Source organism: Pseudophryne corroboree, chromosome 4 (genome assembly GCF_028390025.1).
Source record: "Pseudophryne corroboree isolate aPseCor3 chromosome 4, aPseCor3.hap2, whole genome shotgun sequence".
In the NCBI taxonomy this organism is placed as follows: Eukaryota; Metazoa; Chordata; class Amphibia; order Anura; family Myobatrachidae; genus Pseudophryne; species Pseudophryne corroboree.
In genome coordinates, this window is record NC_086447.1 from 59,612,957 (window position 1) to 59,623,622 (window position 10,666).

The window sequence follows — 10,666 nt, forward strand, 5'->3', positions numbered from 1 at the left end:
GTTCCAGCAGTGGATGTCACCTTGCGTCAGTTTTCAAATAACTGGAGGAACGTCCGCGCAGCCCTGCTTAAAGCCTCATTCAGGTATAAGAAGTTTGCCGATAGGAAGCGTAGAGCGGTTCCTGCTCTCAAGGTGGGTGATCGTGTGTGGCTGTCCACGAAGAATTTGAGGTTGAGAGTTCCCAGCATGAAATTTGCAACTCGCTACATCGGACCCTTCAAGATTGAACAAGTCATCAATCCTGTTGCCTACAGGTTACAGTTACCATCCTTCTTGAAAATACCCAGGACATTTCATGTTTCTTTGTTGAAACCGCTGATCCTGAATCGGTTTCATTCCGCACTTCCTCCAGCTCCCAAAGTTCAGACTCAACGGGGAGTCGAGTACGAGGTGGCCAAGATTTTGGACTCACGTTTCCGTTACGGTCAGTTACAATACCTCATTGACTGGAAGGGCTATGGTCCTGAAGAACGCTCTTGGACCAATGCCTCAGACGTCCATGCTCCTGCCTTGGTCCGAAATTTCCACGCAAAGTTTCCTTTAAAGCCTAAGAAGTGTCCTGGGGCCACTCCTAAAGGGGGGAGTGCTGTCACGATCCGGGTATCTGGACGCCATTACTTACCCTTCAGATGCCTCCTAAGGCTGGCTCAGCGTTCCAGGACCGGATCCCGCTGTTCCTGAGTTTCCACATGCAGAATGTCAGAGTGGTGATTTCATCAGCCGCGGCCTCCGCTGTGCCCGCGTGGTTAAATGTGCGCTTGTCAGTCTGGCGTCTCCCTGTCTCCTGTGGCCGGCGTCGCCATTACTGTTTCAATTCTCACATGGATTACAAACCAAACTTCCCTCCAAGTGTCTGCATGGGCGCAGCCATCTTGGATTTTGTCATCTGATCATTTCCACCAATCTGCTGTCTGTATTGTTGATTTGCATAATTGCCTAGCCAACCCCTTCCTTGCTGCAGGTATAAGTAAGCTGTGCCTGAGCAAGGAAGGCGTCAGTGCTTTGGTTGTCTAACCTAGTTCCAGTTTGTCTCTCTCCTGTGGTTGTCTTCCAGGTTCCAGCTCCTGTCTCCAGACTTCTGCTATAGAGACCCGCACCAGCATTCCATCTGCGGTGTAGCCTGACTCTCCGATCCATTCTGGACTCACCTGTTTCCAGTTACAACAATCACCTGCTTCCAGCCCAGCTTCCAGCAGTGTACAGCTTCTCTTAAAGGGCCGGTGTCCTTTCTGCAGTTTACCACTCTCCACCGGTATTATTATTTCACCGCTCTCAAACTCCAAACTTCATTATCAATCACCTGCTTCCAGCCCAGCTTCCAGCAGTGTACAGCTTCTCTTAAAGGGCCGGTGTCCTTTCTGCAGTTTACCACTCTCCACCGGTATTATTATTTCACCGCTCTCAAACTCCAAACTTCATTATTATTTCATCGCTCTGAAGTTCGTTTATTATTTAACTGGTTCCAGCCAGTATCCACTCCGTACCAACAACAGTCTGGTTCCAGCCAGTATCCACAGCAGCCGTTTTATCTTCAGCAGCCCAGCCTTTTCCTGGAACACCTGCTGGTACGATCCTGGGTTCTCTCCATTGCTACAGTCAGGCCTGGTAAGGACTTTCCAACTAGAAGATTATAAGAACTGTCTCACACTACCAGTGCCTGTGGCCCTTGCCACCCTGTAGTACCCAGGAATTGTATTTATCCTCTGTTGACTTTTATGTTTCCTTTACTGCTGCTGTGTTACGGAGTTTGTCATAATAAACATCATTGACTTTTATCCTGGTTGTCGTGGTCACGCCTTCGGGCAGTTATTCTACATGTTACTTACATGTCTAGGGGTCTGATACAACCTCCCAGGTTCCGTTACATCTCAGCCCCTACAACTGAGGCTGCCTCCCGTCAGCTCAGGCCCTCAGTTGTGACAAGGTTGGTTCATGTGAAACGCTGAAACCACCTTAGGGAGAAATTGAGGACGAGTCCTCAATTCTGCCCTGTCTGAATGAAAAATTAGGTAAGGGCTTTTATATGACAAAGCCGCCAATTCTGAGACACGCCTGGCTGACGCCAGAGCTAACAGCATGACCTCCTTCCATGTGAGATATCTTAATTCCACAGTGGTGAGTGGTTCAAACCAATGTGATTTTAGGAACCCTAAAACTACATTGAGATCCCAAGGTGCCACTGGTGGCACAAAAGGAGGCTGTATATGCAGTACCCCCTTGATAAACGTCTGAACTTCAGGCACTGAAGCCAGTTCTTTCTGGAAGAAGATCGACAGGGCCGAAATCTGAACCTTAATGGATCCTAAATTTAGGCCCATAGACAGTCCTGCTTGCAGGAAATGCAGGAAACGACCCAGTTGAAATTCCTCTGTGGGGGCCTTCTTGGCCTCACACCACGCAACATATTTCCGCCAAATGCGGTGATAATGTTTCGCGGTTACATCCTTCCTGGCTTTGATCAGGGTAGGGATGACTTCATCTGGAATGCCTTTTTCCATCAGGATCCGGCATTCAACCGCCATGCCGTCAAACGCAGCCGCGGTAAGTCTTGGAACAGACAAGGTCCCTGCTGGAGCAGGTCCTTTCTTAGAGGTAGAGGCCACGGGTCCTCCGTGAGCATCTCTTGCAGTTCCGGGTACCAAGTTCTTCTTGGCCAATCCGGAGCCACGAGTATAGTTCTTACTCCTCTCCTTCTTATGATTCTCAGTACTTTGGGTATGAGAGGCAGAGGAGGGAACACATACACTGACTGGTACACCCACGGTGTTACCAGAGCGTCCACCGCTATTGCCTGAGGGTCCCTTGACCTGGTGCAATATCTGTCCAGTTTTTTGTTGAGACGGGACGCCATCATGTCCACCTTTGGTTTTTCCCAACGGTTCACAATCACTTGGAAGACTTCTGGGTGAAGTCCCCACTCCCCCGGGTGGAGGTCGTGTCTGCTGAGGAAGTCTGCTTCCCAGTTGTCCACTCCCGGAATGAACACTGCTGACAGTGCCACCACATGATTTTCCGCCCAGCGGAGAATCCTTGCCGCTTCTGCCATTGCCCTCCTGCTTCTTGTGCCGCCCTGTCTGTTGACGTGGGCGACTGCCGTGATGTTGTCCGATTGGATCAATACCGACTGACCCTGAAGCAGAGGCCTTGCTTGACTTAGGGCATTGTAAATGTCCCTTAGTTCCAGAATATTTATGTGAAGAGACGTTTCCATGCTTGACCACAAGCCCTGGAAATTTCTTCCCTGTGTGACTGCTCCCCAGCCTCTCAGACTGGCATCCGTGGTCACCAGCATCCAATCCTGAATGCCGAATCTGCGGCCCTCTAGAAGATGAGCACTCTGTAACCACCACAGGAGAGACACCCTTGTCCTTGGAGATAGGGTTATCCGCTGATGCATCTGAAGATGCGATCCGGACCATTTGTCCAGCAGATCCCACTGAAAAGTTCTTGCATGGAATCTTCCGAATGGAATTGCTTCGTAAGAAGCCACCATTTTTCCCAGGACTCTCGTGCATTGATGCACTGACACTTGGCCTGGTTTTAGGAGGTTCCTGACTAGCTCGGATAACTCCCTGGCCTTCTCCTCCGGGAGAAACACCTTTTTCTGGACTGTGTCCAGAATCATCCCCAGGAACAGTAGACGTGTTGTTGGAATCAGCTGTGATTTTGGGATATTTAGAATCCACCCGTGCTGACGTAGCACTACCTGAGACAGTGCTACTCCGAACTCTAACTGTTTCCTGGATCTTGCCCTTATCAGGAGATCGTCCAAGTAAGGGATAATTAAGACGCCTTTTCTTCGAAGAAGAATCATCATTTCGGCCATTACCTTGGTAAAGACCCGGGGTGCCGTGGACAATCCAAACGGCAGCGTCTGAAACTGATAATGACAGTTTTGAACCACAAACCTGAGGTACCCCTGGTGAGAAGGGAAGATTGGGACATGGAGATAAGCATCTTTGATGTCCAGAGATACCATATAGTCCCCTTCTTCCAGGTTTGCTATCACTGCTCTGAGTGATTCCATCTTGAATTTGAACCTTTTTATGTAAGTGTTCAAGGATTTTAGATTTAAAATTGGTCTCACCGAGCCATCCGGCTTCGGTACCACAAACAGCGTGGAATAATACCCCTTTCCCTGTTGTAGGAGGGGTACCTTGATTATCACCTGCTGGGAATACAGCTTGTGAATGGCTTCCAATACTGCCTCCCTGTCGGAGGGAGACGTTGGAACAGCAGACTTCAGGAATCGGCGAGGGGGAGACGTCTCGAATTCCAGTTTGTACCCCTGTGATACTACCTGCAGGATCCAGGGGTCCACTTGCGAGTGAGCCCACTGCGCGTTGAAATTTTTGAGACGGGCCCCCACCGTGCCTGAGTCCGCTTGTAAAGCCCCAGCGTCATGCTGAAGACTTGGCAGAAGCGGGGGAGGGCTTCTGCTCCTGGGAAGAGGCTGCCTGGTGCAGTCTTTTTCCCCTTCCTCTGCCCCGGGGCAGAAATGAGTGGCCTTTTGCCCACTTGTTCTTATAGGAACGAAAGGACTGAGTTTGAAAAGACGGTGTCTTTTTCTGCTGAGAGGTGACCTGGGGTAAAAAGGTGGACTTTCCAGCCGTTGCCGTGGCCACCAGGTCTGATAGACCGACCCCAAATAACTCCTCCCCTTTATACGGCAATACTTCCATATGTCGTTTGGAATCTGCATCACCTGACCACTGTCGCGTCCATAACGCCCTTCTGGCAGAAATGGACATCGCACTCACTCTTGATGCCAGGGTGCAAATATCCCTCTGTGCATCCCGCATATATAGTAATGCATCCTTTAAATGCTCTATAGTTAATAAAATACTGTCCCTATCCAGGGTATCAATATTTTCAGTCAGGGAATCCGACCAAGCCACTCCAGCACTGCACATCCAGGCTGAGGCGATTGCTGGTCGCAGTATAACACCAGTATGTGTGTATATACCTTTTAGGATATTTTCCAGCCTTCTATCAGCTGGTTCCTTGAGGGCGGCCGTATCAGGAGATGGTAACGCCACTTGTTTTGATAAGCGTGTGAGCGCCTTATCTACCCTAGGGGGTGTTTCCCAACGTGCCCTAACCTCTGGCGGGAAAGGGTATAGTGCCAATAATTTGTTAGAAATCAGCAGTTTTTTATCGGGGGAAACCCACGCTTTATCACACACCTCATTTAATTCCTCTGATTCAGGAAAAACTACTGGTAGTTTTTTCACACCCCACATAATACCCTTTTTTGTGGTACTTGTAGTGTCAGAAATGTTCAATGCCTCCTTCATTGCCGTGATCATGTAACGTGTGGCCCTACTGGACATTACGTTTGTCTCCTCACCGTCGACACTGGATTCAGTATCCGTGTCTGGGTCTGTGTCGACCATCTGAGGTAACGGGCGTTTTAGCGCCCCTGACGGTGTCTGAGACGCCTGAACAGGCACTAACTGATTTGCCGGCTGTCTCATGTCGTCAACAGTTTTTTGCAAAGTGCTGACATTGTCACGAAATTCTTTAAATACGACCATCCAGTCAGGTGTCGACTCCCTAGGGGGTGACATCACTAACACAGGCAATTGCTCTGCTTCCACATCATTTTCCTCCTCATACATGTCGACACAATCGTACCGACACCCAGCACACACACAGGGAATGCTCTGATAGAGGACAGGACCCCACTAGCCCTTTGGGGAGACAGAGGGAGAGTTTGCCAGCACACACCAGAGCGCTATATATATACAGGGATAACCTTATATAAGTGTTACTCCCTGTTATAGCTGCTGTATTTATATATTAGCTGCCAATAGTGCCCCCCCTCTCTGTTTTACCCTGTTTCTGTAGTGCAGGACTACAGGGGAGAGTCAGGGAGCCGTCCTTCCAGCGGAGCTGTGAAAGAAAATGGCGCTTGTGTGCAGAGGAGAAAGGCTCCGCCCCCTTCACGGCGGCCTTTTCTCCCGCTTTTTTCAGGAAAACTGGCAGGGGTTAAATGCATCCATATAGCCCAGGAGCTATATGTGATGCATTTCTTTAGCCATATAAGGTTTTTACAGTGTTTTATTGCGTCTCAGGGCGCTCCCCCCCAGCGCCCTGCACCCTCAGTGACCGGAGTGTGAAGTGTGCTGAGAGCAATGGCGCACAGCTGCAGTGCTGTGCGCTACCTTATTTGAAAACAGGAACGTCTTCTGCCGCCGATTTCTCCGGACCTCTTCGCTCTTCTGGCTCTGTAAGGGGGCCGGCGGCGCGGCTCCGGGACCCATCCAGGCTGAACCTGTGATCGTCCCTCTGGAGCTAATGTCCAGTAGCCAAGAAGCCCAATCCACTCTGCACGCAGGTGAGTTCGCTTCTTCTCCCCTTAGTCCCACGATGCAGTGAGCCTGTTGCCAGCAGGACTCACTGAAAATAAAAAACCTATTTAAACTTTTACTTCTAAGCAGCTCAGGAGAGCCACCTAGCATGCACCCTTCTCGTTCGGGCACAAAAATCTAACTGAGGCTTGGAGGAGGGTCATAGGGGGAGGAGCCAGTGCACACCAGCTAGTCTAAAGCTTTTACTTTTGTGCCCAGTCTCCTGCGGAGCCGCTATTCCCCATGGTCCTTACGGAAGTCCCAGCATCCACTAGGACGTCAGAGAAAATGCTCTGTTCCTGGACTTTCCTGGTAATGTATGATTACCATCACCTGTGGTGAAACACCTTTCTTATCAATTAACTAGCTCACCACAGGTGATAGTAATCATACATTAACAGGAAAGTCCAGGAACAGAGCATTTTCTCCCTCATGGAGAGGGTCAGGTAGGCAAGTATGCACTGACCCTGATTCACCAGAGGTACCACCAAAGCAATCCTGTAGCCCAGCACTGCAGTCTGTCAGACCGCTGCTGTGCTGCTCCCTTTCTCCTAGACTGGTGCCCGGCCCGCAGCCTGCGTGTTACTCAAAGGAGGATGCGAAGCCACAGCAGGCAGGGACAAACAGGAAATGGTTGGGTAGCATCGTACGTCACATGATGAGTGATGTCACAGGTCAGAGTGACACAGGGACGGCCGGGACCTGGGGGCTACATTAGCGCCGCCATCACCGGAGGCCGCCGGCTCGCCGCTGGACTATTAAACATATTTTTCATGTGCGGCCTGGTGCGGCAGCAGCCCGCATAATGTGTCTATAGTATGTGTATATAGGTTTATGCTACTAGTGCCCCCCACACCTTGGGGCCCCTCAAAGCCTCGTGGCCTGGTATGGGGGTACCCTTTGTACCCCCCCAGTCGCCGGGCCTGCTAATGTCCAGAAGGCTCTTGAAAATCAGGTGGAGCTCCCAGCCGCCTACAAGAGTGTACAAGTCTCCCAGAGCCAACTGGTACCTGCCCACAGTCACTCACATGCCGAGCGAAGTCCGTGAGGCTGATGGTGCAATTTGCGCTGAATTGCATCATTGTGGCCCGGCCCTGACTTTACAAAGTTGATAATCATGTGTCGTAATGCCCACCAAACCCTGTCACATGCTGCCCTGTCCTAACGAACACACCTGATATACTCTGTGATGCTGGGGGACCCTGCTCCTTCCACTATATAACTCTCAGTCTCTGGCTTCCTGCTGCCTCCATTCCCCTCCTCACATCATGTCACTGCCCCTGTCACATGCAGCCCTGTCCGCACTGACACATCACTCATCTCCTGATATACTCTGTGCTGCTGGGGACTCTGCTCCTCCCACTATATAACCAGGGCCGGCCCAAGCTTCATTTTTTTGGTAAGCGAATATAGATTTTGGCGCCCCCCCCCCCATGGTTGATGGAAAATATTATACTATTGTCAAAGTCGAAAAATATTGTAATGCATATGCCTTGTACTAACCCCATGCACATGCCCGCTGCGCGTGCACTCAGTCTGCCGTGCGTGCACATATCCGCAATTTGCGTAAAGTAGCTTTCCACGGTCATGCGCCTCAGCGCGTGGTATGCGCATTTACGGTAGAGTTTGTGAACCCATAGAGGGTTATTAGAACATTACATATTTAACCCAAATAGTGTACATTTTAGATATAGTTCCCCTACACCACATCAGTGAGTATTAATAGTCTAAACAGTTCCTGGACAGAGGGATTCGCCTTTGCATGATAGGAAGGGTCAGATAAAGGTTGGAAAGTGATGTCTAGTATCCAGCTGTAGGGTATTTTAAGGGTAACATTCCGGTGTTGGTTAGAGAAAGATCGCATGTTCCTGCGTATAGTTATGTGCAAAAGTAGAATATGAACATTAACTGTATTTACTGTATATTATGTATGCGGCGGGAATCCAGAGGATACCACCCACAAGAGCAGTTGGGGAAAGACATCGCCCACCTATTCAAATCCACCTATGACCTCTTCTGTAATGTAAAGACACATCCTTGTGCCCAATGGACAATGAGATTACAGTGACCATTGTATTGTGTATGCATGTTGTGTATAAAAAGCCCATTGTTGCCTGGCCGGTCAGAAGACTCTGAACGCTATCTGTATGACCAGCGGAGGACCGGCCGAGTTGCGCTTGCGAACATTCTCACGTATGTACATTCTCTGTAGCCATTATTCTGTTTAGATTTATCTTGTTAGCCTGTAGTGTATGATTTGTACTGTTTTACCTTTTGGAATTAATCCACTGTGGCCTTAGAACCCTGTGGTTGCAACTACAAATCAGTGTTGTGTCTTCAGTTTCTTGCAAGGGCTTTAAAGTGTATTTATCTGTATAAGGTGTATAAGTATTGATAAGGTGTACGCACTGCGGATACTTTATACCGTCAGCGCTACTTAAGGTTTAAGGTATAACATCGATTACAGTACTTTGCTGTTAAGGGCTTAATGTGTAATCATATCATTGCATTGTATCATTAACAAGGTTTAAAGGTTAGCAATTGTGTGTGCGCACGCTGTGTGTACTCTGTACACTCAGCACGGCGTGTGTATGCCAAGTACGTACCACGTGCGGGACTCTGTACGCAAATAGCGTACAAAGTGCGTAGCACGTGTATTCAGTCTAGCGGCCATAGCGGCTCCACGGTAATAGTGTATCTAGAGGTATAGCTTTTCGGTCTAAGATAATATTGACTTTATCACTATATAACTCTAAGTCTGTGGCTTCCTGCTGCCTCCATTCCCCTCCTCACATCATGTCACTGCCCCTGTCACATGCTGCCCTGTCCTCACTGACACATCACTCATCTCCTGATATACTCTGTGCTGCTGGGGACCCTGCTCCTCCCACTATATAACTCTCAGTCTGTGGCTTCCTGCTGTCTCCATTCCCCTCCTCACATCATGTCACTGCCCCTGTCACATACGGCACTGTCCTCACTGACACATCACTCATCTACTGATGTACTCTGAGCTGCTGGGGACCCTGCACCTTCCACTATATAACTCTCAGTCTGTGGCTTCCTGCTGCCTCCATTCCCCTCTCACATCATGTCACTGCCCCTGTCACATGCAGCCCTGTCCTCACTGACACATCACTCATCTCCTGATATACTCTGTGCTGCTGGGGACCCTGCTCCTCCCACTATATAACTCTCAGTCTGTGGCTTCCTGCTGTCTCCATTCCCCTCCTCACATCATGTCACTGCCCCTGTCACATACAGCACTGTCCTCACTGACACATCACTCATCTCCTGATGTACTCTGAGCTGCTGGGGACCCTGCTCCTCCCACTATATAACTCTCAGTCTGTGGCTTCCTGCTGCCTCCATTCCCATCCTCACATCATGTCACTGCCCCTGTCACATGCAGCCCTGTCCGCACTGACACATCACTCATCTCCTGATATACTCTGTGCTGCTTGGGACCATGCTCCTCCCATTATATAACTCTCAGTCTGTGGCTTCCTGCTGCCTCCATTCCCCTCCTCACATCATGTCACTGCCCCTGTCACATGCAGCCCTGTCCTCACTGACACATCACTCATCTCCTAATATACTCTGTGCTGCTGGGGACTCTGCTCCTCCCACTATATAACTCTCAGTCTGTGGCTTCCTGCTGCCTTCATTCCTCTCCTCACATCATGTCACTGCCCTTGTCACATGCAGCCCTGTCCTCACTGACACATCACTCATCTCCTGATATACTCTGTGCTGCTGGGAACTCTGCTCCTCCCACTATATAACCAGGGCCGGCCCAAGCTTCATTTTTTTGGTAAGCGAATATAGATTTTGGCGCCCCCCCCCCATGGTTGATGGAAAATATTATACAAAAGCTTAAAGCGCATTAAGCGAAACATGGGTGAAATCAACTGCCTACCATAAAGTTAAAACTTAAAGGGCAAAGCCGTTAAATAAGTGTTTTCTAATTAATCTAACTTTTAAAAATTGGGGTCCTACCTGTCCTTTTCTTGGTCCCATTGGAATGAAGGTTTACTTTTTATTAATCTTATTAATTATTCAAATATAAAAACAGAGACTTGATTTGGACACTACAAAGTGTTGAAAGGGGGGGATGGGGTGACAGTGCTGCTGGGCTGTGTAGCATACAGGACACTGTCAGAAAGTAAATTGGTGCTCGTCCCCATATCTGAGTACAAGGACAGTGCGCGCACCAAAAATTTAGGGGCGTGGCTTCATGGGGAACTAGCATGGCCACATAATAGTACCAATTCACATTACACCACACAGATAGAGCACATTACACACACTGC